This window comes from Drosophila arizonae, chromosome 2, assembly GCF_054131065.1.
Source record: "Drosophila arizonae isolate 15081-1271.41 chromosome 2, UAZ_ARI_1.0, whole genome shotgun sequence".
Lineage (NCBI taxonomy): Eukaryota > Metazoa > Arthropoda > Insecta > Diptera > Drosophilidae > Drosophila > Drosophila arizonae.
In genome coordinates this window covers 16,161,068-16,186,255 of record NC_142922.1, presented here as the reverse complement: position 1 = coordinate 16,186,255, position 25,188 = coordinate 16,161,068, and the positions used below count along the sequence as shown (strand labels likewise).

The 25,188-nt window shown below is 37.4% G+C and overlaps 1 protein-coding gene and 1 pseudogene across 6 annotated transcripts in view; both read left to right on the top strand.

The window, feature by feature from the left end:
- Fur1 (Furin-like protease 1) overlaps window positions 1-25,188 on the top strand; it is a 173,982-nt gene that overhangs the window by 78,250 nt on the left and 70,544 nt on the right. For all 6 annotated transcript variants that reach the window (XM_018019270.2, XM_089476491.1, XM_089476495.1 and 3 more), the window contains one exon: window positions 2,346-2,379. The gene's annotated coding sequence lies outside the window, so the exon portion shown is untranslated. The remainder of the gene's footprint in view (window positions 1-2,345; window positions 2,380-25,188) is intronic.
- Window positions 23,518-24,444, top strand: LOC149270438 (proteasome subunit beta type-3 pseudogene; annotated as a pseudogene).

The following is a 25,188-nucleotide window of genomic DNA, read 5'->3' as shown; positions in this document are numbered from 1 at the left end:
TTTCCCTAGGAGTTTCTACCTTCTTCTACATTTCGCCTTGAATAAACTTTTATTTTCTCATTTTTTGCTGAGCTCCTCCATCGCTCATCCAGTCTTTCAGTTTATTAGCTCACTATTACCGCGTTCCCTCGATTATGGCTTTAACTTTGCATTCTTTAAACAGTCTTTCTGGATTGTTTTCATTCCTCTCGTATTTCTCACATTCAAGTTATTTTTTTTTTCATTTTTTTTTTACTTCTCGCGAAACTTGCCGCAAAAGTGAATAAACCTTTATGGCTGCAGCAGACGCGTTTGTTCTTTTAGTGATTCACGGCCTTTTGAATTTGTATTTATGATTTGCACTACGCCGTTAGCCAACTTTGAGTTGGTCTCATTTTGCCCAATTAAGTTTTTCTCTGGCCATAAAGAAGGCTAGTGGCTTCTCCATTACCAAATTAGTTGTGGCCTTTCCAGAACATTGGATTCATTTTTTTACAGAGCTATGCCTGTAATTTAAAGCGGCCAGCCGCAATCAGTAATTCTGTATATATGTATACATATATGTTTGTCTTTTATCACAAGCTAGCTTGGCTTGAGTTAGTTAAGTCTGTTTTATTGAATTTTGGCTTCAATGAGATGCCTTGTCTTGCACTTGGCCAATTGGAAGCAAGTCAAGCATCTCTCAACTGGAAACAGTGTAGGCAACAGTAAAGCCTATTACCTATTATTGCCTTTTCATAATTAATTGAGTCGAATAGGTATGCAGTTAATTAAAATGAATTATAAATTCAAAGTTGAATAATTTTCTCATTGTCTAAACTGAGAATTTTGCATTTATAATACATTTCTATTTCAATTAGCAGTAAATCAAATTATCATTAGCATCGACTTTGTCTAAGTTCCATGTCAATGTCAATATAAAATCTTTATATACATTTTTAAATATATTTTTTAAACTTTTTAATATAGATTTTAATAGTTTTAAACTTAAATATTTTTTTTATTAAATATTATATACATCTATAACTATTTTTTTACCGATTTACAATTCTGATTGTCTTAAAACACGTTTCGGAATATATATTCCGTTGTAAAAACTTCGCATTAAAAACGACATTTAGCAAAAAAGCGTTCAATTTGGTTTACACTTCATTTTGCTTGAATAAAAATGTTAATTTTTTGTAGAGGTAGTTAAAACTGTATTCACTGTCCTCCTCTTGACTCTTTAAATATCATCGATTGCGGCAGCTGCCAAAGTACCTTCCTCGCTTTTTTTTTTTTTTTAGAGTGATGGATAAGGTATCAATAATTCGAAAAAAGTTGCGATATTTTTTACAGCCAACATCAGCATTCTTTCGCTAGCCCGCGGGCACAGCGAATGGCGGGGGAAGAGCTGAATAAAGGAACGCCATGGAGGATCAGCAGTAACATCCTTCACATCTTTTACGTTGTCATTGATGAATTTAGCATTTGGTTGTCAACGCTTTTTAACTGCTCTACTTTTATATTCAGAGAGCAGAGGGTATAACAATGGTCGTGAAATGTTTAAGTCATTAAAAATGAATATATCGCACTCTGGGCAAATAATAGGGTAGCTATGGAGTTCAGCTTCTGTGGTTCGGATCAAGACCAATTTCAATAAATATTAATAAAAATAAATTTAACATGACAACAAAATTTTTATGTTAGATTACATGCATATTACATACTTATTGCATACTTATAACATATTACATATTGCATACAAACGATTTTAATATTCATTATAATGAGAGCATATTAATAGATAGAAGCAAAGGTATTTTTTTTTCGCTTACTTAAAATTGTATTCATCTCATTATATTCATATTTTAATTTTAGATTTTTTTAAATAGATACCATAAATGAGAAAAGTTTTTCCCAGTTAGGGTATTTCTGCTTTGTCTAGCCTTAAAGTTTTATTTCTTTTGTTCTTTAGCTTTGTATTTTTGTCATTTTTAATATGCAAGCCATTTGCCATAGATATGCGGCTATTGAGATACTTTTTGTAACTTTGTGCGTGTGTGTGTGTGTATGTGTGTGTAAGGGAAGGCGGAGCATATTTCAAAGCGGGCAGCAACTGGGGGCTCGCCGTTTTACGGTTTCATTGGGCTGCCATTAACCATAAAATGGCTGTCATCCCAGATGGGCGAGAGCTGCGCCATTTGCCCATTTGCCCGTCTTTTGAGAAAAGAGCACTGTTTCGTAATTATGCTCTTAAAAAATGCATAAAAAGTCTTTAAAAATTGCTTGACAACTTGAATTTGTATCTATTTTTTGTGGTGTTGATATTTCCTTATGCTTCCTACATGTTTTTAACGAAGTTGTTTCATTTCTTCTCCTTGCAGCGCTACTTGATTGCCATTGCGTTTTGTTTTGAAGGTAAGTGTAGTAATTTTTCTCATTTGATAACTAAATTTAGTTAATTATTCCAATCAAACTAAACTTTATAGGAGAAATATTTTCTAACTAAATTATGTTATATTTAAATTTTTGGGAATTTCATTTAATCTGTTCACAGAAATATGTTGTTAAAAACTTTACGCTGTTGGTCGGATTGCTATTAGAGGTTGAATTTCGTTTAAAATGTTCAGGGAAATTATAAAACACTTTTTTCTACCATTTAACTTTGTGACCTCAGCGCGCAGCCAACTCATTAGGAAAACCCCAACCCCTCTCTCCCCTCGCCTGATTTCTGCCTTTGGTCGGTCGGCAGCCAAGAGAAAAAAAATATAACTGGCTCGGCGAATTTCTTGGCCGAAACCAAAATTTTAATTGCACACGGAAAATTTAACGCCACGGAATATGCAGCGAATTTCGCCTAATTGCAATTGCCTTGCACTAAATTTACCCAACTGACCCAATGAAGCATGCCACGCCCATTACATAATCGCCCATCCTGACAATCACCGAAGTAGAAAACGCAGCGTCAAACGTAAAGCCAAAATGTAATTTAAAATTTTTGTGCGACGTTAGCACGAGACTCTCTCCAATTTCGATTTGAATAGACTTGACTCGGGTAGAGTATGATGTGGAATTGGGCATAGCAGAGGCAGACCATAAAATAGAAACCGAGTAAAGTGGTATTACGTTTAGTTCCCTTATATTGCTTTGGGTATTTGCGTACTTTGGTTGATGTCAAATTAATGTTTCTGAGACTCGGTGCCAATAAAGAAATATGTATTAGAAAAAGGAAAAGTATTTTATGTTATTGGTATATATTTCAGTTAAATTAGGCTAGGAAATGAATAACATTTTTCATTAAAAACGGTTTTTATCTTTAATCTATTATGATTTATATTAAAAAATGAATATGAAAGCAGAGAATATTTAAGCCAGAGAGGAGACGTAGCCAGTGTTGGAAAATGAGCTATGGAAAATTTGAATATTTTTAAAGAAAATAAAATTAATTTAATATGGCTAGTAAACGAAAGGAAATACATTTAACTTATTTGATCTGCGCAATATACTTTTGCTTGAACTTCTAGTGCATTGAAGCTTCGGCAGCTTCTACTTTTCTTCTTCGTCACTTTTTTATTTTTGCTCAAATTGCCTTAAGGCTCTTTGATTAAGCATCGCAAATAATGCTAACAAAACCGTGAGAGAAGTTTTGAGGCAGTTTGATTGGATTTTTGCCTGTGTGCAATGGCACTTTGTTGCATGTGTGTGTGAGAGTGTGTGCGTGTGCGAATGTGACTGAGTGAATATGGCTTTTGGGTGCCAAGGTAACGTAACTTTTTGCTCAAGCTTAATTAACTGCTTAAATAGCTGGCATAGCTCAATTAGGCAAGCGCGTGGCCGGACTTAAAGTGGACCCCTCAGACGGGGTACAGAGGAGGGCTTCGCACGCAGTTTAATCGCCTAACGCGCATATTGCGTTACCCACTATTGTGTGAAGCCGTCAATGTTGGTCCACCCTACAGCCAGCCCAACCTTTGTTACGTCAATTATGCAATGGAGCGTGGCACAAGAGCCGTTGCGCTGCATTGTGGGGATAAAGGGATAGAGGGGAGGAGAAAAGGCGGTAAAGCACGTTACGAGCTGCACTTGTTGCCACCGAAGTTGCAAGTGGCAACTTTGACAGCGTTAATTTACATGCCTGGCCTTCTACTGCCGTTAAGCCCTCTCCAAGCTCACACACATACACACACACACGCTGTAATTAATACGTTTGTGTGTGGAATACCATTGCAATGGCATGCATATGCATGTGAGTGTATGCGTTTGCATTGAGAATTTCGAGAAGCAGCCATGTTTTCAGTGCAGATTCGATTTTTTCGTGTTGGATAACTTTTTTTTTTGCTTAGCAATCTGAATAGGGGCTTCTGCCCATATTAATCTAATAATCATATGAAAACCGTAAATGGTAGGAATAATAATAATATTTATTATTACTATTATTATAATTTTTTGAAAATTTATTTTTTTATAATTATTAAGTGTAGAACCTGTACATCACAAATAGTACTATAAAAAAAAAAGAACCAAACCCCATACCGAGCTATGGGGATTTCAAGTGATGGAGGTCTTATTGATGTCCAATAGTTTAAGAGGCAGCAAGGCTTTAGCCTCTTAAGTCTTCTTAATAATCTGGCGGGAAGTAGTCCTCTTGCGAGTAGGGGTAGTAAAAATTATTTAAGAAATCAATCAATCAAATCAATCAATAATATGTTTAATTTTTTCTTGTATATACCATTTAAAATATTCATATATTACATATTACACACACATATACAGATTTTATTCCGAGAAACATTTAATTTTATATAGCTTCAAACACTGATGTGTTTACAGGACTGGAGTGTTGGAGTACAAACAAGTGTTATTAGAACAGCGTGATGATAAATTACATACAAAAGACATACATATGTATATGTCAAGTAATATGTGAAAGTTGAAATTACATATCAGTATAAATCAATACAAATTGCTGTTTCATTTCAATTTGTCAGCAAGCCAACGAACTGTAACCAACTGACCTCATATATATCATATAAATGTAAAGTTCGAACCCTCAAAAATTGAATACTTAAATGCAGCACTTAGTGCGATGTTGCACAATTAATGCAGCTAATGAAATTGATTTCCATGATGTATGCAATATGCTTGAAAAAACCCAATAAAACACGCATACACACACACACACTTCGATGCTTATGCGTATGTGTGCGTATTTGCTTCATTTGCCTAGGCACAACACGCAGCACGTATCATCAGCCCAAGCGTTCACTGCCCAATCTCTCTCTCTCTCTCTCTCTCTCTCTCTCTCTCTCTTTCGCCTCTTAAAAGCTCGCCCACAATTTTGACGCGTCCACGCATAAATTCATGTCCCCCTTGCTGTGTCATTGCCTATAGCCTATAGCTGGTGTCAAGTCTCTCCCTCTCGCTCTCTGCATCACCCTCTCTTGTGTGGGGCTGTCTGGTTGGGAGGGCTAGTATTAGGAGGGCTGCAAACCATTGACAAGGGGTGCCACATGAATAAATATCCATTTAAGCGCTGGTCATGCTGCCGGTCACAGCTGCGCGAGCTCCAATTGAGCCCGGGGAGAACAACCACCGCAGACGACAAACAATTGTCAATTAAATTGTGTCTGCTCTCGAGCAGTTGTCTCTTCAGCTACTCGACAATTCACTGTCTCCGCTCTGCTCTCTGTTCCCGCTCGCCGCACGCAGCAGGTGTAAAGCCCACACACTTTAAAGGTGCTGCACAGCGATTTGCATAAAAAGGTTAACCCACACGCTGTGCCCGACCCCTTTTTTCCGTAATCGAACCAACTGTTGCTGTTGCTAGCCCCCCTTTTTGCTGGGTTTTCTCTCTCACTCTCTCTCTCTTTTCACTGGGGCTCAATTTCCATGCGTTAATTAAATTTTATAATTTTTACGCACAATTGAGCGCTCGAGGCAGCTGAAAGGCAACAGAAATGCGATACCTGTGCTCCAGCGGGTCCTAATAAATTTGCGGCTCTGTTTACTATTATAATTGATGGTGGTATTTTACTAACTATAAATAATTAAATTTGATTGATGCGGTTATCGGCTGACAGTTTTTTAATTGTGTTAGGCGCTCGATTTTACAAATTAATTTAAAAAATAAAAACTCTATTAATTTAGTTTAAGCTGTCAAGTACTTAACACCACAACGAACTGTAGAAAAAATTATTTTATTTATTTTTATATTTATATAAAAGAAATACACATTGGTAGAGGTTAAGACTACTTTTAGGGTTTTAGTATAAAAATATATATTTAAACTAAATATTATTATTTTATTTTTGGGTCGGGCATTTCTATTAAAAGGTATTATATATTATTTTATTATATATATATATTAACAAATTTAATTTTTGATTTTTCTATTAATATACATATGTCCATTCTATTTTAATATTTACTTAACTTATCTATTTTTTCTTTTCTTTATTAGTATTTAGTCTCTTTATTTTTGGTTCGTGTTAATTGCCACATGCAGAAAAGTATGCAAAATAAATACAAAAATAGCTTTAAGTAATACCCTGTCTGTGTTTGATTTGCGTGGGCATTTTATGTATTTACTCAAGCGTCTATCCAATTGCCGCAACCGACCTAAAATTCCTAATAAAAAAAGGGTCAGACTGTTTGTTGAGTAACCCTTAAATAATATTTTCCCTGAAAAATATTTCATTTTCTTTTTGCATTATTTTGGTTTGGGTTTGTCGCTTCTAAAAATTTAATTTCGTAATTGAACGATCAGATACACTCAGTCCCTTCCTCTCTTGAGTGTGTGTGTGTGCGCTCTTTCACCTCGCTTGTCCCTTTCTACTGCCCACTTGACTTTGCGCCGGTGTAGCAAGCAGCAATTTAATTGAAAATTTATCAGTTTCACATTTCATTTGCATATGCGCCCATTTCACTTCCCTCCCACTCACTCGCTAGGCATTGAGGCTAGGCTAGAGTATACTCGAGGCTTTTCCAATTTGCATCGTTGACATTTTTAGTACATCTGAATGGGATATCTGGTCGTGTGACCCTCATGGGCGCCAGCAATTTCCACAAATGTGCACCTCACAAATATTTTGTGGGTCCTGCCTTTAGCCCAGAAATTGTTATTATTTTCCAGCTTCTCCTCCACGTAGAGCCCAGCTGCTCTATTTGCATTTACTCTATACTCATTTGGAGCATAGTTTTTGGGAGGCCCAGCTTGCATACCCTGTAAAGTAAAAGGTAAACATAGCTGAGAAATTTATTTAGTCTGCTCTAGGCAAAGGAAAATTCTTGATTTGATCTTTTCCAATTAGTTGTGATCTATAAATTTCCTTAAAAATCAACTGAACTCTTGGTAAATTCAAAGTGAAATAAATACGTGGTATTAGGCAGCTCATCCTTTCGGATAATGCATATTAACTTTGATATTTCTGGGTGGCAAACTGAAAGGTATAGTTAAATACTTCAGAAATTTGAAGGCCTTTCTCTTTGGACTCGCATCACTCTAATTAAGCGATAACTGGGCAGGAATGAGCGCAGAGCAGTTGCTAATTTCTTGATTGTGCAGTGTCCATACGATATGGCTGTGTTGCTTGTATCCGCTTATTGAGTTTGTTCGCCTGGCAGCGATAACGTAATTAATATAAATGAGAATTTTGCGCATGAGTGAGACAGCGTGGATGGAATGATGCTGCTTATGTTTCCATCAAAGTTGGCGCTGAACTAATACTGATTAAATATTTTTTGATCAAAGTTCGTTAATTAAAACTGGGAAATCATATTGCAATTGATTGGCCCAAGTACTTTGAGAGTAGTTTTAAGGCGCCATCAAGCGCAGCCATGCAATTTGGTATGGCTTAAATTTTCGCCTGCCATGAATGTATATGGAATATGATAACGGCTTAGCGGCACCGTCAGTGGCTTGCACTATATAATTTTATGAGGCGCGCTGCATATGCTCTCGCTATCTACCGATAAACTTGAATGAGTTTCAGCCATATTTCTGCTATTAAATATCCTGCAAGCGTGAAACTGAATCGAGATGTCTCTTTGAAAAACATTGTATGACATCGTTAAAATATTTGCGCTGAGAACATTAACTGCCAGTCGCTTAATGCAAGGGCTTATGTGTATGAGTATGCGTGAATGTGTGTGTGTGTGTGTGTGCGCACGATGACATGCTGCTTTTATTAATTTATTTTTATGTTTAATAACGGGCTGCGCTGGCGCCATATGATAGCCATAACAATATCGTCAATGAGGTTGTAAATTATGAAAAACTTCATTTTGTGGCAATATCTAAAGGACACCCACACACCCCCACACATGCCATTCTATAATAATATTTAAGGCCAGAGCTTTTGTTGAACATTTAACGGACGGATGTCAACTTAAATCGTTGCACTCACAGCAATTAAAGCGACAGATCAAATGCGGTCAAATGGCTCCTGGGAATGCTGGGATTAATAAAGCAGCGAACATATTTTTCCCACAATATTTAAGAGTTTCACAGAGTGGCCACACCGCAAACACTTTCCTCAACTTGTGCTCATTTACGAATTGCGGTTGTTTAATTAATATCCAGCTGATTAATTAGTGTTTGTGTGAGAAATCCAATTTAATGGCATTTTATAAGTATGTACATGTATACACATACATTTACATACATACATACATTTACAGTTATACATATGTATTATATATAACGGAATCGTATTGGCAACTTCAAATGAAATTCCACTCTTATTCACTTCCAATGAATTAATCGCAAGAGAAATCGACTTTAAAATTGCTTTTATTTTCTTATAAAATAATATTAACAAGATATAAAATCAAATAAAAATTTCTTCAACTTTTCCAAGTTGCTCCATCTCCTCCTCTCTTCTGTTGTTCAAACAAATCCATAAATGCCAGAAGCACCAAATTCAATCCTTAGCGACATTTGCAGTCAAATTTGGTTTGATACGTTTGCCTGGGGGCTTGCTGCAATCCAAACTTTGCTCTTATCCCTACTCGACTTGAAGCATTTATAAGTGTATTGGAATTATATTGCATTTTTATTACCTACGCGTATAAATTCTATTCTTTTTTGTTGTTTTCATACTTTTTTGTGTGACAGAGCTGCCGGGCACGCAACGTTTTAAAAAACAATTTCGCTTGATACAATTTCTTTCTTGTTTGTGTGTATTATCGCCGAAATGTATGCAAATACACATACACGCACACATGCACATAGCACATATATAACGTAAAGCAGACGTAGCCGCAAACACACAAAGCTGCAAACAAGCACGCAATCACACACACATGCTTAAGGCAGCACATGCGGCGTATGCGTAATTTTTATTCGCATGCCAGACAGACAACGACATCGTCGCTGTCCGCCCTGCGGCTGCTTATCATTTTATGTGTGCGTGTATGAGCGTGTATATATATATCAATTTGTGTTTATATGTAAGTAAATCCTGAGTGTCGTCCCCCTGCTGTTGCAGCATTTGATATGGCGGCCAATTGGAAGTGTTCTTCCATACGTTTTCGCCTCGATTTTGTTGCTATATAGGCTACAATGCATTTGAATTAGTTGTGAAGAAATACATTGCTCCAATTCATAATATAATTTATAATATAATAAAAAGAAGTAATATTATACCTTTTAACTTTTTGTTTAAGCTTCATGGATATTCTGAGCTATTTCACTTCCAATTAAAAGATTTATTAAAAGTTAATTAACGTAATTGCAATCGTATATTTATAGCTACTTTTTTCTTCTCATGAATAATTTGTCAGGCATTTCGAAAGGAACTTCCTTTTTAACATAATTTTTCCGGGCAAATTAAATAAACAAGTTGAATTTTTATTTTTTGCGCCCAGGCGAGAGGCAAAATAAATAATGTGAGGTGAAATTTGTTGTTGTTATAGCTTGTTTTTTATGACAGTATGTATGAGTGTGCGAGTGGTTTTGTATGTGTGCAAGCGGGTGTCCTTAATGTGTTTTCACGCCTTGTTTAAAATGATTTTCGCTTTGGCACTCAGGAAATTATTTTCGTTTATTGTTTTTTTTTTTTTTTTTTTTTTTTTTCCGGAGCGGAAGTGCCTGAGATATTCGTTGCGTGTCTCCTGCAAACAACTGTTGCTTCAGTTAATCATTTTGCGGTCATTCGTTCGTATTTCAGCCCAATTAAGCTGGTTACTATAAAGCAATCATAACTGAACTCTTGGCTGACAAAAAATGACAACAAAATCGAATTGAATAAATGGGCAAGAGAACAAACAGCTGCTATTGCATACACAATACATATAGAGTACGCAGTACAATATTAATAACAATTTCAATTGCATTCATGCCAAACAATTCCGAAAAGACAAACGGAAAGCGAACAAGGCGAAGCGCTACAAGAGGCACAAAGTGCACAAAATGAAAACTGAATGAATAAAAAGGCACAAAAGCCAAGCTCAAGCATTTAATTAATCGAGTGGAAAGATACACACACACACACACGACACAAAGACACACAGATGCACGTGCATATATTGAATTCAGGCGAATTAATCGCAAACGGCAAAGGACAAACATCAATATGGAGCCCAACTCAAAGGGCCGATAAACTGAAAAAAATCGAGCGCCGCAGGCAAAGCTTAAACTGAAAATAAAAACAAAAACAAAAACCAATCGCTTTGCGTCATCAGATACCCTGTATGTCAATAAATAGAAAAGCAAATATATTAACAAAACAAAACTTGTATAGAATATATTCGCTATGAATGCAAGTATCACTTATCTATTTTTAGCTGGAGACATTTACAATTATCTACAGCTTATTATTCAGCTATTAGAAATATATGTACATACCTCAATTTACCAAAAATTGAACAAATTCGCGCATACCCTACATCACATGAGTACAGGATATTAAAAGAAAAATATAAATGGAAAGTCTGCTAGAATTGAGGCCTGACAGCTCAGCACTTTGTGATTCAAACGAGTTCGGGAATATTCGATTTTTTTTATGTAGCATCATATACATACATACGTATAGACAGATGAGATAGAGCAATGGGCACAACTCAGTGGAGAACAATGACATTTAACAATTCAATAAGCGAGGGCTGGCCAGATGCAATGACAGAGCATTAGCAGCGTAATCGGCAAAGAAATTGGATAGAAGAAATCAATGCTAATTCGGTGAGCGCCAAAAGTTGTGCCTCCTAATGTCGGGGGCGTGGCCTAGTGATAGCTATTCACGTAATTGATTATGTGGCACACGGCGTATGCGCAATGTCTCGACGAGCAAGACCTCGTTGCTGGCAGCTGCGGCAAGTCCTTTTGCATTTGCCGTTTAGCATAGTCGTAAGCCTTTCGAATGCAAATCGCCCTTCGAATGCCCCGCGTTTTATTTATGCCGCCCGTTTATTGGTTTATTTGTATAATTTTATGGTTTTCTCCATTTCCATCGCTCGCCGCCATTTGCCATGCAAATATTTAGCATTTTACCATAGTTTTCTGTTGAGTCTCGAGTGGATTTCCACTTTTATATCGTTCATCCTAAAAAAAAGAAAAAATAAAACAAATATTCGCAGACGCTTGTGAGATACTTGGGGTAATTTACGTTGAGTTCCATTAAAGGATTGCAAAGGAAAGTGGAGGAATTTATGTCTGTGCGGCATACATATTATGGAAATTCTTGAACAATATCAAAGTGTAAGAATGGGAAAGGAGAGGATTATAGTAAGAGAGATTTGATAAAGTAGACACCGAAGGAGAGCGAACAAGACATGTTATGGTGGATTAAATAGGAGATAGATGGCGTAGAATAAATACAAGTAAGAGCAAGAGAGAGAGAGAGAGAAAAAAAGAGTGAGAGAGAAGAATAAGAATGTGCGGGAAGGAAGTGTGAGTGAGAGAGAAACATAAATAGAGAGAGAACGCAATTAGAGAAAGAGGGAGAACACACAAATAGGGAGATAGAGAGAGTGAGCACAAATAGAGAGATAGATAGAAAGAGAGAGAGAGAGAGAAAACACAAATAATGAGATAGAGAGTGAGAAAGATAGTTGGAAGAAAGAAGGAATAATTGGGAGTAGAAATGGACGGGAAGAAAAGATAGACAGAGAGAGAGGGAGAGACAAACATATTTATATCTTTCCTTGATTTTTCGCTTCTCTCGCTCTCCCTCTCTCTTTGAGAAAAGTTAGAGAGACTTAAGTAATGCAGCTTAAGTGCAAGAGGGAGAACCTTAAATATCTGTTTACAATCATTTTATTTTACTACTTGTTATTTCTTATATACAGTCACTGATTGTTTTTCTATTTTCTTCCAGGTAAGCACTGCCCTTCATATAATTCCTTGCACGTTAATCCTTAGGCAGAAGGTAAAGTTGTTGGAGCAATGAATTCTATTATTTATTGTATATGAAATTCTTATTTGTGAATATTGAAAATAAATTTGTTCGATTTGCAATATGAAATCCAATTTGATGTTTCGTGCCCTGGAGCCTATCAATATGCAGGGCAGGAATGAAAATTTTGATTACATGCATCTCTAGTGCAGACAGTGGGTACTGAAAATCAGCGCACGTCTTCTTCGAAATGAAAATGGGAAAAAGTTGTTCCTTTTGTGCCGTGTTCGTGCAGTGGCAATTAGAAACATATTGCGAACATATTTTGCCATTGTTGCCAGACATGTTTGTTGTTGTTTTTGTGGTCCTTGAATGGCAAATGGCAAATAAAAAATGGCGGCAGTGGCGCCGCCGACATGTTTGTGCATGCCGGCAAACAGTTTAAACTGAAACGCCTGATGGGTGGGGGAGGGGGTTGCCAGACAGAGCGAGCACTCGGAAATCAGTCAGATAAGGGTTGCCAAGTGGCGAGGCAGAAGAGTATTTTTATTGTTATTGCGTGTTGCAAACAACGTGGAGGCAAACAGGATGAACAAAAACAAATAAAAAAGAAGTAGAAAATGAAAAAATAAAAAAAAAAAACAGATGATGGGGAATATTTTGCGGACTTGCTCAGCTGGCAGTCCAATCGGTATTTTAAGCCCATAGGCCAAAGTCTTTTGTTCGTGCTGCAACAGTGAGTTTCATTCAATCAGCGGCATCAATCAGCCAAGCGGGAGTAGGAACAAAAGGGCTACACCGATTTTCAACTTCATTTTTGTCGATTTCGTGAGCATTGATGCGAAAATGCTTCTTTCGCTACGCGTATAGCCGACGCTCACACCTGGCCAGCCTGTTCACGTATTTATTAAGTCATGATGCTGAATGGCAGGCCATTCAGAAAGAATAGAGCACAGCGCTGTCCTCGCTTCTGCCATTTTATTATCATTCACGACTTCATCATCAGCATTCACATCCATGTCAGCATCAACATCATCATCAACATCAACATCAACATCAACATCAACATCATCATCATTGTAGCTCTGCTGTTGTGCCTGTTCGTTAAGCGTTTAGTCCTGCAGGCTCGATTTTTCCACACCATTTTTAACTTCTCTTTTTTTGTGCTTGGGCTCTTGTTTACCTTGTTCGCTGCGCTACGTTTAGTCCTTTTGTTCACCTTTTTTGCTCACCTTTGCTTGCTTTTGTGCATTTCTGAGTGTCCAAATCGTTTGAATGTAATTTTTCGCATTTGATGCCATTTACGCATCATTGAAGTCGTTTTCGAGTCGCTTTCCAATCATTCATTGCGGTTAGATGCAAAAAAGAAAAAATGAAAGGAATTCTAGCATTTTTTCTACTATGAATGGAATGCTTTGAAAATGTTCTGTAACCAGAGTTTATCGATAATGGAATGGAATAGCGGAAAATAGAATCAAATAGAAAGCGCAATAAAATATAAGGTTAGTCTAACTTTGCATATTTGACATTTAGTTGCTTGAAGTAATTTCTTCATCAAATTTGTATCACAGCTCTCTGATGATGATTGTAACATTTTGTTTGACAAGTTTCAATTTCAAAGTTCTTGAGGTCATTTAACTTCCACAAACAATTCTTTGGCCGCCTCTGAACTGACATCTGACACGCCTCATTATGCACACACTTCTTAGCTGGCCCCAACAACAATGAGTGCGGTAGGGGGGGTGAGCGACAAAAGTCAGGTCAGCTCAAGTTCAGTTCAAGCTCTTTGTGCAGAAAAACTTGCGCAACATTTGGCAGCTGAACCAACTGGAAAAGCATTTAAAGTTTTCTTTATGGCTGTCATGACTTTTGCTTGCCGCAAATACAAATTTTATTCTGCAGGCCGGCGTCGACTGCTCATTAGTTCAACAACTGAATATTAGATATGGTATATATATATATATATCAATTTGTGTGTGTATGTGTGTGTGTGTGTGTCGGCTATGCTGCCTTTCGCATTTCAATCAATGTGCAAACTTTTGCCGCACACAAATGCATACTAAAAAGTCCGCCAGCTGATGTTGATAGAAAAAGCCAGCGAGAAAGTTACGTCAAATTGAATTCCGTGCAAAAGTTTGGCCAATTTTTTATTTCATTTCATTTTTTTTTTACTTTATTCTGGGCAGAAATATATTCTTCACAATACTACGCCTTCGGCGACTCTTATATTATATACCCTACAAGCATGACAATGGACAGAAAGAAGAATAAAGTCGTTGCCTAGCAGACTTTCAGCTAGACAGAGTAAACACGGCTTAAGAATATTATTGAATTTATATTTATTTTTGTAAGCTGAGGGTCGAATAGAATAGTAAGTGATAATACGATCCTTGACATCCTCATTTTATTCGATACTATCCCATGTCATATCCTTTTATTCTACATATATTTAATATCTAATTTAATATAATTTTAAATAAATTTAATATATAATTTTAAAATATATCTTTAGGGTATCCCATGTCATATCCTATACATTTTATCCTACATATATTTAATATTTAATAAGAATTTGATATATATTATTAAAATATATCTTTAGGGTATTCCTTAGTTCACTTTCTTCAAGCTCTCTTACTTTATATTTCTTTTGTTATATTCAAAAATTTTCAAATAGAATTTCTTTTTATTGCGGTATAGCCATAAATTGTTGAAAAATTATTGATGGCGTGTCGTATACGTAATATACATAAATATATTTACACACTCGGATTATTTTTCGTAACATTTTTTTTTTTTTTTTCTGTTGGTTGCAACTTTACCGGCGGAAACATTATGAAACTGATTTGATGCCGACTTGCCGTCTGCCACTTGCAGCTGTCAGTCTGGTGCAGTGCGAGGTTCACAATAGCCAAGCGGAAGTACAAGTCGCTTATCCAAGCAGCTTTCGTCCCATTCCCCAAATTTTTATTTTTACTCTGTCGCTTACGCTCTTTTTATTATTACCTCTTATTTTGCATTTTTTCATTTCATTTTTTTTTTTTTTTTGCTTTCCTGTATTCTGTTCTTGTGCTCGGCGCACATTTGCATATCAATTTGTTTCATTCGTGCACTCAAAGCTTTGCATCTCGGTCCTTCACTGTGGGTGTGGGTGTGTCTGTGTGTGGGTGTGTGTGTGCCACATTTTGTTGCATTCTTTTGGGCGCTGAGCGCATGCCGCTTTGTGTAATCTGCTTTGTTGTTGCTGCCATTGTGACTGGGTAGCATTGGGTTCCATTTCGCGTAATCGTGCAAAAATCTGAGTTTCTTTCCTCGTTCTTCAAGTATTTTTGTGACTTGTTTATTGGCCGCGGATTTACTTGTTCTTCCTGCGGCGACAATTGGTGCATGGCATATGGCTCAAATTTATAGTCAGCCTCGACAAAATTATTTATGGGATTTTAGGCTGTGAAACTTTTTGTTTTATTTTAAACAGAAAAAATCCTCTTCAGTCCTTTAAATTTGTTGTTGAAAAAGTCTTTCATAATCATTTGAAATTTGCCTGAAAATCAACGCTTGCAACAATTTCCCAGCGCAATTTTCCAGTTAAGTAATTCAAATGCTCACACTCATACATACATGCTCTCGTAAATGGAAAAACTGTGTGAAAAACGTAGCCTGGAAAATTCGCGTTGTCATTTGTTTTGACATTTCACTAATAACTGAAAATTAGTGTTTCCGCTATCAGCGCGGAAAACGTTGTGAAAAAATGGTAAAATGAAATTGTAGAGGGAAAATCGTAGCTGGGAAAAACGAAAACTAATGGAAAACTATTATCGATGCATGTAGTACTTGCAGCTGGCACAGATTTGCTTTTAGTGTGTGCCCGATCTGCATTAAAATTGTGTTGATTAGTAGAGCTTGGTACAGTTGTAGGAAATATAGAACAATTTCTGGTTTTGCATATGCATGAGGCTTCACTGTACATGGTGTACAGTGTCGAGGTTGTTGTGACAACTGCTGCACTGCGCCAGGAGAAGGGGCATGCAACATGGCGACGCTAAGCCTCACACTCGAGCTCGAGTGCAGTGGCGTGTGTGAGGGGAACATGGCACAATGTGCTGCATCAGCAGCAGGCAGGAGCTAGAGGAGGAGCTGATGCTGATGTTGATGCTAATGCGGCTGTTGCTGTTGCTTATGAAGCTGTGCGCAAATATGGAGGCTAAAAAGGCTGTAAGAAGCGGCAAGCTAAGCTGGCTATAGAGTGACGAAGTGAGGCTGTCCAAAGTGGCAAGTGGAGCGGGCGGGCTGCGAAAGGGAGGGAGCCAGTGTATAAATGCAACTCATTAACGGCTTAACATTGCGGCGAACCTGCAGCACAGAGTTCATGCAACACGAGCTCGTGTTGTCAAAATGTCAACACGGCAGCAACTTTCTCAATAGTTGTTGCCATCAGCAGCAACAGCAAACACGACAACAACAACAACAACTGCTGCTGCAGCAACAGCAACAACAATTTGTCATGCAAATAACACAAGCAACATGAAAAGTTTGTTGCAACACTGCAAGTTGAACTATGAAATAAACAGAGTTTACAGCGCGCCAAACTTTTTAATTGTTTAAATTACACACAACAACAGCTTACCTAGGCTGGCCATGTGTGTGTGTGTGTGTGCCCATCTGTGGTGTGTGTGACGTGTTGTGGCTGCCACCTTACACGGGCTTTTTGGCTTTTCGTTTTAATTTTTATTGACGCTTCGCAAACATGTCGACATGACAAACTGTATGACAATTTGTTTTGTGGTTCCCTCTGTTTGTTTTATTTCCTTAGCGGTTAAAATCGCTGGAAAACCGCTAAACAAATCAAAATTAGTTTTCTCTGACATATTTGAGGTTTGTTTGGCAATTAAAATTTTAATTTACACTGATTGAAAATATTAGCTGCGATTTTTGATTTTGTTTTTGTATTCATTCTAAAATTGCTTTAGTCGAAAATACAAAAAAATAGTTAGCTAAAAGTATAGGTGTGGGATGATAATCATATATCCAAGAATTTATAGGGCCTAGACTCACGATGACAATAAACCCAGCAAACTTTTATATTGAAAATGGTATCGTTAAAAGACAAGTAAAAATATTAATTGTTAGTAAAAAATGTGATAACTTATCGCAGGAGAAGATAAATTAAGTATGGTAAACGAATATATGATCTCTCTATTTATTTTAGTTTAAGTCAGTTACCTACTTAGCTAGATCGTTGACTTTGCTGATTTAGAATTCTCCAAAGAGACTCCCACGCCTTCATTTGTCTATGATGATTATGTAAATCTCAATGAATTCAGACTACATAATACACCCGGAATATCGTACATAACTCGAGTCTCAGATTTCATTAAAAAAAAAAAAATTGAAAGTTGTTTTTTGTTGTAATTTTTTAATATATACACAATTAAGAAGAGGTCAAATGCATATTTTTGAACATGTTCAATACTCATGCATATTTTTGATGCATGTGCTTGTGTTTGCTTCTGTTCATTTGGTATGCGAATCGATAATTAATATCGCCAAACCCAAACTGCAGCACGTTAAAAATAGTTTCCAGGCAAACAGTGTACACCCGGTATGTTTAATTGAAATGGCGCCATCACAAAAAAAAAACTGTTCAGTTTAAGGTGTAAATTGCTGCACAGGGATACAAAAAAAAGAAAGTGAATTGTGGTTGAGGTGGAAAAGCAATCGATGAATATGCACGCATAAATTTCTCCACGTAACTAGCGAGTGCCAGCTGCCCGCCCTTAAAAGTATGCAATGCCCTCTGTGCATGCTAATCGCGATGCCAATATTTCGCAACGCTATATATGTATACCCTGTAGTTAGACATTTCCATGGGAGTATATATGTATATGTTGGATATAATCTTAGAACTAAAGGTAGAATAAATGATTGCCAATTTCAATATATCTATAATATTATATTATATGTATATATATTTTATCAGTATACCCTGTAAATGCATAGGAATTTTTTACTTTTTAGGTGTCGCATTTGTATGCACATGCCCATCTTTGGCCATATTTATTCGTTAGCTTGGTTTTTGCTTTGCTAGTGCCGTTTTTTGTTGATGCAAATGCAACTGCTGCTGCTGCTGCTGTTGCGATTGGCAGAAAATGTGCGCATATTAAGTTGTTGATTTGTTGATTTGCATTTCTGTGGCTCGCAACCTAAAACCAAAACACACACAGAAAAAAACACACCAACACAAAAACAAAATGCCGAATGCCACTAAATGTGCACCACAAAAAACTGACTAGACGCAGCTGCAAATCAGAACCGTGAATATTTGCTTTAGATACATGTACAGATTTGCATGTATGTGTCTGTGTGTGCGTGGGTGTGTGTGGCTGTAATTTTAGAGTAAAGCGTGGAAGCATTTTAATTTTCATTGTCAACACTAATGCTGGCTCCCTACAAAGATGTGCAGTGCTGTCAAGGACTGATCTGCATAGAACCCTCAGCTGAAAGACTAAAGTGCCATAAAGCCTTACCTGCAATTGCAACAGCAACAGCAACAGCAACAACAGCAAGAGCAAGCGAATTCTATCCTTGTCTGCTGTTGCATGTTCCTGTAGCAGCTCGTAGCTCGTTGCATCCTTATCAGCAGCATCAACAAGGTAATTGGAAAGAGGAAATACTGTTGCCTTATCCTGCCACTGTGCGGCCCTAGGCAGCTGATTGTACCTTATCTTAGTCGGGTCTGCTTAGCCTTCTGAGGCTGTTTACCAGCTTTAATATCATGATGAATGATTTTATTGCAGTTAAAAGAATAAATGAAAATTAATTTGATAAGGAGAAAATCCAGATATGGAAATACTTATTATAAATATTCAATATTGATATTTTTGTTATATCTTAAAGGCCTCGATGTTTTTTCTTTGAATTTGGTAAATAGAACTTCTAGAAATGGAATTTTTTTTATTAAATATTAAATATTATTATTAAACATACTTTATATTTAATTCGATTTTTCGTTATATCCCAAGGGCTTTTAGGTTTCGTCTTCAGTTTGCGAATTTTATTATAAAATGAGGAGACTTTTCTGACTTTTATTGGAGCGAATGAAAATTGAGTAGAGAAAGAGATGAATGGAAATTCTTTTTATGAAATCTTAAATATTATTATTATGTGCTATATCCCTTAGGCTTTTGTCTTTCGTTTTCAGTTTGCATAAAGTTGTTCTCAAATATAGCCTCTATTTTTTAATATTCATAAAGAGTGAGATATGTAGAGTATTCGCTGGCTTGGCATGGCTTAGTGAAGCTCTTACAGACTCTTTGTTTAACGTCAAAAGAGTAAAAATGTAGAAAAGTGAGGGAATAATTATGCTGCGTTGTTTATGAGCAGCGAGTTGAACTTCAGTTTAACTGCGGCCCTCGAGAGGCTTTTTGCAAGCAGCTCTTGAGGCTGATGTTGTTGTTGCTGGTTGGCGCTGCCTTTGCCTTTGCCTGTGCCTGTGCCTTTGTTTTGGCATACATTCTTAAAGAGATTGCATACTTTGAGGTCTTTGTCAGAGCTGACGATGCTTGCATTAAGCGTTATTCAAGGCACTGAATAGGGACGAACGCTTTAAGCCGCCATTTGTTGCCAACGCATGCAGTTAATTTCGCAAATGAATCTCGCGATAATAAGGTATGGTATACCTGCTCTGAAAGTTCGATGTATGAAGGAAATATATACTGTATATATGTACATAAATATATAATAATTGCATTTCATTTCACATCAGATGCGGGCATGCTTGCGGCATGCAAACCAAACCAAACCAAGCCAAACCAAATAATTACAATTCTGTTGGCCATTTGCATAAGGCGTTGCATTCCCTTAATGCACTTTGCAGCCAAATGGATTCATTCACACAGAATGCAGTGTTAATAAATTTAACTCGTCTGCAAAGCCAAATGGAGTCTTTCCATTTACCTTTGGAATGAAGACCGACATGTGCAAAGTATTTTACAAGCTTAAAAAAGATTAAATAACATTCATTTATTTTGAGCTCAAGATTAAATCAGTTCGTATTCTTTAAATGTATTTAATAAACAATTTGTGCTTTAGCTTTTATGAAATTGAGGTCTCTCATAAAAATAAATGAATATTTATTAAGATTTAATAAAAATAATTTAAATGAAATGGAAAGATAGACAGGCAAAGTTAAAAAAAAAGTATCAAAATAAATATAAGAATTCTAATTTCACTTTAGCTTCATTGTTTCTTTTTTCCATTAAATATCTAGTCTTAATTAATGAATATATGACTCCAAAATATTTATTCGATACAGTAAAGCGAACAACATATTTTGTATGTCATGAAAAACAAATAAGCTAAATATAACAGATAAATTGAAAGCTGAATATAATAAAATTAAATAAAGTGTTGTACAGAAATATCAGAGTTATTAAATTAAATAAATTTTTGTTTCGTTTTTTTATGAAAATAACTAAAATAAATGTTAGTGCAATAATTTTCTTTTGTGTGTGTATTTTTCTTATGAAGTATATTTGGAGCACTTTGCGTTGTCAGCGGCAGAAACCATTTAGTCTTACATACTCCCAAGACTAGGTTAAGAAACTACGTTTTTTTCTGTACGTTATTTATTTATCATTATTATTTTGCTTTTTTATTCTATGGTTGCACTGACATTTCGTGTGCACTTTGTGTGAATGCGACTCGTTCTTGACATGCCCCCAGCTGCACATCGACTATTATGTTACGCCTTTGCCTACTTCGTAGTGCTTTCTTCTGGCTAGCACTGCGAGAAAAATGGAAATGCAGAAAGGAAACGCAGCTGACAGCCGCTTTTCTGCGGGCGTTAACCGGGCCCATTTGTTGTTGACTTTGTGCTCCAGTTGCCGCCGCGATTGTGGCTTGAGGAAAAAGAACTCTAAGCGCTGGAGCAGATGAAGAAGAGTCTGGTGTTAGAGCGCGGCATATTTGGCTTTGTGGCAACCATCATTAAAGAAGAAACTAAAACAGCCACAGCAGCAAATGGAAGTAGGCATAGCCGCAAATACATACACACACACTCTCATACACACACACATGCATATTCACTAAAAGCTTTAGCTCGCAAACACACACACACACACACCCTTACACTAGAAATAGAAGTGCCACGCCCCCTGCCACCAGCGGCTCTGTTTTGCAATTGCAACTGCTGGCTTTTGACTCCTGTAGCCTTCTTTTTAAGCTGCTAACTGCTGCTGCCGGCGCCTACAAAGGCATCAGGCTTAATGTGTTTTGGCATCGGTTTTCAAAATGCATAGCTAGTTGCTCTCTCTCTCGCTCTCTTTCTCTCTGCTTCTCAGCTTCTCTCGGCTTCTGCTCCGGTTAACCACAAAGGCAGCCTCAAGCAACCAAGTGTCAGACTGTTTACGCAAAGCTGCCTACAGCCTACATCACTGCAGCTATATCTATTGCACTTTTTCTTTGTTTTCTCTGTTTTTGTTTTGTGGATTTGTTACTGTTTCAGCTTTTTTGTTTGCCAACTTCTTCCACTTTGAGCTCGACTTGCGGCTAGTTGCAACTATTTTTTTTTGTTTCTGCAATTTTTGTTTTGCCTTGTGCTCTTTGGTTGCTTGCGTTTTAGGTGTTTCCATTGTGGCGCCTGATTGTAAATTGATGAGCCTTCAACTCGTTGAGCTCTTCAAAGGACACTGACCACAAACCAATTTCTTGTGCTTGCCATCTACTACTTTCTGGTTGCTGCTTGAAATCAAAAGTGAATTACAATTTTGTACTTTTTGTAGCAGGCCTACAAAATTCTTCATTGCGGTGTTCTTAATTGGTTTTTAAATATCGTAAACTTGCGGCAGTAATTGCCATGTGTGGCACGTCTAACATCCTCTTAAATTATACAAAAAGAGCTGGGGCCTTGTGTTTTAGCATTCCACTAACTATTTATGATTAAAGCTGCCCCCATCAGTTGATTAGACCTCACAGTAGACTATATTCACTCAGTTCGACTCCCTGATGAGGGATATATTTATTGCATGGGCTCTGCCACGCCTCCTTCTGCTGTGTTATATTTTCACATTTTCAATAGTAATAATAACATAAATATCTTGACCTTTAATTGCTATAAATGCTTCATTGATTCGTAAGCTTCGTTTAGGCTAATTTGAAAATCAAATTGGATTCACTCTAGTTGACTGATTTGATTGGCACGAAGTGTAAACGCTGTATAAATAATCCAATAAGCATATTGACCTATATACGGATACGCTAGCTACACCTGAGGCTGCTTAAAATGCAGCTGATGCTGTGAGCTTTCAACGCTCTCCACGTGTCAGTCCGTCGCTCTGTCGGTGGGTCGGTCGGTCGGTTGGTGGCTCTCTCGGTTGTGGCGTTGCACATCAATTTTCGCCCTGCGCTCGCATCTAGAAGTGTTGTTAAAAAACAACATCTCAATTTGTCTCAAGTTGTCAAGTTAACGTTGCAACAATTTTACACTTGGAGTGTTGCTGGCGGGCTGACGTCATCGTCAGTTGCATTTGCAGTTGCTCCGCTCGCCACGCCCACAGCACTGCTTTGGTGAACAAAATGTGGTTGTTGTTTGCTGATGATGTTTTTGTTCATGACTTTGACACCATTTTGCACTTTTCGCTGGCGTGCGCGGTCTCTCTCTCTCTTTTCTCCAGTGGGTGGGCCCCACTGGGCGCTGACAGGCACTTATTTTCTTAATATTAAGTATACGCTTAGTGTGCGCTCGCTGCGTCTAGTTCGTCGAATGCTAGTGCAGACGTAATGATTACTTTGTGTCTGCCGCTGACAAATGCCGTCAGTCAAAGTCAAAGTTTACCAGACGCCGAGCATTGGATGACAAAAGTCGTGCAAGTCCTGCCAGGAAGTCTATGGGAAAAGGGCTTGACTTCAGTGCGGAAGTCCTTGTACAAAAGGCGCATGCCATGCAATCTGCTTGTAGGTATGTGTGTGTGTGTGTGTGTGTGTGTGTGTGTGTGTGTGTGTGCATTCATGTGCATTCCAGCCGATAAGAGCGCTGCGAAATTTGTGGGCAAGTCCCAAAAGTTTTCGTGCAAGTTTTTAATGACTTTTTTTAAGCAACTCTTTTTTGCAAACTTTATTTATTGCCCAGGACTTAGCCAGAAATAAAATTTGTTGCACAATTTGATGGCTTATATATCTGTAAATATATTTAGTTCAATGAGGGCACTTAATCAGGCGAACCTATGAAAACAACTTCAGCATTTATGAGCTTAGGTTCAGCTCTCGAATCGTTTCATTACAAACTTTTCACAGACGCCACATGCAACGAATTCTATTTTTGTATATAAATAGTAATACTTTGTAGCTCCAAATGGTCGGGTCTTGCAATGGCTGCGTGATTGCCATGCGGGGCAAAGACTGTGTCGCTATTAGCACGGATCGTCGCTTCTGTCTGCCCTCGTATACGGCAGGCGAGGAGTTTGAGAAGATCTTCAACTTGGCGCCGCGCTTGTACATCGGTCTGACTGGGCTGCAGACGGACATATTGACAGTGCAGCAGCGTTTGGGCCATCGCAGGCATGCGTATGAGGTCAATACGGGCTTTCTTATAACACCGAAAATTCTAACGGAACTTCTTTCTCAAATGCTCTACGAGCATCGCTTTGCTCCCTTCTATGTGGAGCCCATTATTGCTGGCATGGATCCATATACCCTGGAGCCCTACGTATCCTCCATGGATCTGCTCGGTTGTACATTTGTCTCACTTGATTTCGTTGTCGTGGGCACCTGTACGGATCAAATGGTGGGCGTTTGCGAATCACTGTGGCACCCCGACCTGGATTCCGATGGGCTCTTCGAGGCAATTTCGCGCGCATCGATCGCATCCGGCTGTCGTGATACAATCAGTGGCTATGGGGCCAGAGTTTATCTCATTGAGCATGATAAGGTGACGGTGCGTTTGATAAGGACACGCATGGATTAGTTGAGACGAACGGTTGCAAAACGTTAAATTGTTTTATGGTTGAAAATAATTGTATAGAAATATTTTTAATATATAGTAATAGGGGAAAATGTGGATAGTATGGCTGCAAAAATATTAACGGCATGCAGTAGAAAAAAGATTACTTTTAAAATATGAATTTGTTCGACTGTGCATCCAGTCCACTTGCAACAATATTAACTTCATTAGAGCAACATTTCGTGTTAGTTTTTAATATTATATTATCAATATAGACTAGAGTCTGCTCAAGGAACCGTCGTTATACCCGGAAACCGCAAAAACCGTTTAAATTTGTCTGGGAACCAGAACCGGGCGAACGCTATAAGTAGAGTCGTTATAACCAGATTCTACTGTATATAATATATACAATATAATATGCATAAACCGCCATTGCTTATACAGAGATTTGATTTTACATTTTTTCAAACTCTTTATTCCAAATTTCCTATATATATACTTTAACTGACAAATTCATATATATAGCAATAAATTTTATCTCTTTGCCTTGATCTATGTCTTCCTCTATCACTTACTTTCCTTGAATTCTTCACTTTTTCGATTACTATTCAAAAAGTTTAAAGATTGGTAATGTTTTTCCCTCTCCCTGCTACATAGTTATCTGGCGAGAAAATAGTTTAATTTAAAGCTAGTTAGTTATGTAAATTGAGCTCTTGAAAAATGTATTAAAAAAAAAATTCATTTTATTTGATGTATAAAATATCTGTGAATGGTACTTCAAATCGAACAACCGAAAATAAAGTCAAATATATTGTCAGACAGAGGAGTTGGGGCTTTGGGTGGCGCAGTGATTGGAATGCTGCTATTGTCGCATGAAAATTCAATTTCCTATCCACTTGGCTATTGATTACCATGTCCAAACGTCGCACACCACAATATCCGTTCGGGCGGTTGATATGC